This window comes from Lissotriton helveticus, chromosome 7, assembly GCF_964261635.1.
Source record: "Lissotriton helveticus chromosome 7, aLisHel1.1, whole genome shotgun sequence".
Classification (NCBI taxonomy): Eukaryota; Metazoa; Chordata; class Amphibia; order Caudata; family Salamandridae; genus Lissotriton; species Lissotriton helveticus.
Window position 1 is genome coordinate 569,157,036 of NC_136068.1, and position 4,310 is coordinate 569,161,345.

The following is a 4,310-nucleotide window of genomic DNA, read 5'->3' on the forward strand; positions in this document are numbered from 1 at the left end:
TAGACTCCACAGACGGGAGTACAACAGAGAAGAAAATAAGGCAGGGGTATGCACGAGTGAAGTTCAATCTCCCACAAAGAGAAGATGGCACTGATCCAGTGGCTACCAACCTGCCGACATCTATTACTAAATACTTATCTGGGCCCATAAACACACATGCACAACATAGACCAGTGAGCACTGCTGGGGATCAATTTATAGTGCTAAATAAATTGTAGATTCATTTGCTTATACATTTTCTACACTCTTACTGATCTGAAGCCCGATTTATGACAAATTGATCTATTTTAGTTGAGTAGGATTTGACGATTATGACAGAGGTTCATTTTACCTTATTACCTCCTTCAATAACCATAGACTCAGGTGAATTTTAAATGTTTATCAAATTATTCATAAGAGCAAAACAAATTACAGTGTTAAACCAATCCTACTTCTTTGGAGAATGGAGTTACCAATTTTAGTATTCAATTAATAAGATTTCACAATAAACGAGTGCCTTAGGAAAAAGAGGATAGAGAGAGAAGTACATGGACACATTACACAAAGATATATTTATCTATGATGGTGTGAAGTAAGACCCCTCTGACCAAGAGTCATGGGCCCCTTAAAGAGTTCAGATGACAGGTTCTTCAGGACAGGATAGCATAGGATAGGATAGGACAGATGACCTCTACTGGATCCGACGCCTGCGTCTCACCCATCTCTGATGCTAACTTCCTCCTCGATTCTTCCACGATCTTCTTCTAATTTCTATTACCCCCTCGAGTCTTTCGCGATCTTCTTCTAATTCTATCACCTCCTCGGATCTTTCGTGGTCTTCTAAGTTATCTAGCTTTAAAATTCTCTAGTATTCGATCAGCATTCGGACAGCATCTCTGTATTCCAGCGTTCTGGCAGCAACTACCAAAAAATCTAATTAACCCCAATTATAATTTCCTAAGGGCATGTACCACCCCCAATTGTTTCGATCTTATGAAACTCCTATTTCTGATTGGACAAGCTGAGGGGATGATCATCTCACCATACAAAGTTTAATTCTTTTTTTAAATTCATTGTTTTAAGTTCCCGCCCATTAATTTGTTTCTCCCAAGCTTTATTTCCCACCCATGTTCACAAATGTATCAACAACAATGTATACGATTTTCACAGTTGTCCATTGAGTCTTCAGGAGGTTCAGCTGGTTCCCAGGACATGTGTAGAGAGTGTCTTGGACGAGTCCCAAGACTTGAGCTCATTGCTTCAGTTGTCCCTTTTGCGCATGTGGTAAACCCACATGGGGGTCAGACTTAAGCACTCTTTTGATACCCAAATATGAAGTAATAGAGAGGTCAAAAGAACAAGTATTGGGGGGGCGTGGCTACAAGGGCGACGATGGCGGACGTGGCTTGCTAGAGCTCCCGCCAGCCCGTTCTTCATCCAAATATTTATCCTGGCCCCCGGACCCGTATCTCGCCCCACACCGGCGGCGGAGGTAGAGGCTAGCAAAGGGTGCCCTCCGGTGCAAGAATCTGAACTCCCGGTGTCTTGGTGGTGAAGAGAGCGGCGGCGGCATCCCGGGGCCTACCTACATCGTCGGCCGGAAGCTCTAAGGGTCGGCTGGCTGGCGGGACGGCGGGATCCGCAAGTCCGGGTCAAGGAAGTCAGCGGTGCGGCGACCTGAGGCGCAGCAGAGCCCCGTGGCGGTGGAGAGTGCGCCGGTGTCACCGGAGCGCTGTGAGGGGTTTGTGGCCTACGCCGCACTCCAGAAGCCGGGGACTCGAGTTTGGCGGCTCCCCTCCACCGAAGGTCCGGCGCGACTGAGGCAGGGGCCGGGCGGCAGCGGGACTGCTGGTGGAGAGGGCCCCCTGAAGGGAGACCCTGCGCACGCTGGCCCGGGGGGTTTATGGACTTGTCAGGTCTCCTAGTTGGAAGCTCCTCAGTGATTGATCCCCAGAGAAGGAGAGTCTGGCCCGAGTGCGAGAGAGCGGAGAGGAGTGCGCACGACATATTACAGGGGGCCCTGAGTGCATGGTGACGGAGGAGAGACCCGACTGGACGGTGGTGGTGCGGGAGCCATTGGAGAGCCTCAATTAACTGCCCTGGGGTGTCGCTTTGAGGGGTGAGGGACCTCCGGTTGTCCGCTGTGAGTGCCTTGGCAGAAGACAGTTGAGGCTGGAACCACTTGCATAGGGGGGTGTTGAGCCCTGACCAGTGCTGCGTACGGGCCCGTGCCATCTGCCTGGGGGCGGCCGGGCCATTTGGGAGCGGTACACCTGTGCTATGTGAATTACACCATAGGATCATACCTGAGTGGAGGCCCCCCCCAGTGGAGGACTGAGGAGGTCGGCAAGAGTGGAGGTCTGAGCAGGTCGGCAAGAGTGGAGGTGGCAAGGACGACTGGCTTGGGTTGTTGTTGTATTAGACATTGGCGACGCGAGACTCATCGCTGTGAGACCTGTGCCTGATACGGATGCAGGAGCCCCAGATCGTGCAGGACCATGACCCGAGGGGGGGGTGGGCCTGCCAAGCAGGGACCCATCGACAAATTTACAGGCCCGAGTGGAGGTACCGGGGCGACTGGTGGTCAGGGGTCGGGTCCTGACAACGCAGCGCTCATGGCGGCCATTACCCAGTCTAGAGGCATGCTGGATGCCAAGATTGGGGCAGTTGGGGCGGACGTGACCCTATTGCGCCAAGACCTGCGTAACGCAGTAGCACGGATAACGGAGACGGAATCCCGGATCTCGGTGGTGGAGGATGATGTGGGGACCCTGAAGCGGAAAATGGCGGCGATGGAAAACATTCAACGGGGTCTGGCGCTCCGGGTGGAAGATGCAGAAGGGCGGGCACGCAGAAATAACCTTCGCTTTGTGGGCTTTCCGGAGGTTTGTGAGAAGGGGCACATGGAACAATTTCTGTCCCAGTGGCTGGAGAGTTGGCTCCCCCCGGATGTCCTGTCCCGCTGCTTCGTGATTGAACACGCCCATAGGGCCCTGACGCAGAAGCCGCCGGCGGGAGAGAGGCCCCGACCGGTGATCGCTAGACTTCTGAACTTCCATGACAGGGAAACGATACTGCGGGAAGCCAGGGCCAAAGACTCCCTTCACTTTGAGAATCAGAAGATCATGATTTTCCCTGACTATACCAGGCTCGTACAACAGCAGCGGTACTCCTTCATCGCTGCCAAGGCGAAACTTCGAGGCCTAAAAATCCAATACTCCCTGCTCTATCCAGCTCGCCTTCGGGTGGTTTTTCAATCCCGCACCCACTTTTTTGACACGCCGGAGGAGGTCTTCAAATGGACCGATGAAACAGTCAGCGTCAGGCCCCATGCTCAACCTGGACTGAACCCGGGACGCTCGAGAGACTCATCGCACGAGCGAGAGGGCCAGCCGACCCGGGCCAGAAGGAATAGAAGGTCTCGATCTAGGAAACGATCTGCTTCGAGAAGTGGGTCTCCTGCGAATGCGCCGGGCGACTCCGATCAGTCTGGAAAGGGCTGATAAGATACGTTGCAGCTGTATGTTCTACTGTGGATGCTGCGGGCTCCGAAGGGAGTGGAGCTCTGCCTTTATATTGTTCTGTTTAGATGATTGACTGATGCACCTATGGATGTGGCCTCTATGCATATCTGATATTGAGTGTGGGGTGGGGGGAGGGGTTCGGGGTGCTCTTGATTAGGGGCTACTTGCCTCCTACGTTCGTGGGAGTTGTTAGGGGGGGTTCCTATTGTTGCAGGGAGAGTTGGGATCCATTGGTATGGTTGGCCTTGGGCGCTCTGTTTTGGGCCCGAGGTTACCCATGCCGCGACAAATACTTTCAGAGTTCTATGAGGAATAGGGGTGGGGGGTACTGGAGGACGGAGGGGTGGGTATGGGAGGGACTGGTTGGGGATGGGGTGGGGGGGAAGTTGTTGTTGTTAAGGGGCGTGAGGGCGGAAGGGGGGACTGCACGTGATTTCTGATGCTTTGCCAATAATTGTGATGTGTGCTTGGGCGGGCGCTGGGGGCCGGAGGGGTTTGTACCAGTCGGATATGGCTGATGCACCGTCGTCGGGGCTCCCTAGGGAGTCCATACGAGTGATAACATGGAATGTGAGGGGGATGCTCGATAAGATCAAACGGGGGGCAATCTTGCGGTGGGGGATAAGGGAGGCTGCAGATGTACTATTATTGCAAGAAACTCACATGATGGGGACGAAAGTGCTTAGCCTGCAGAGGTTTGGGTACCAGCAAGTCTATCATGCTGGATTCTCGAGGGGGTCCAGGGGGGTTGCAGTGTTGGTGCACTGCAGGCTGGCATACATTCATGAGAAACAGTGGTCTGACCCA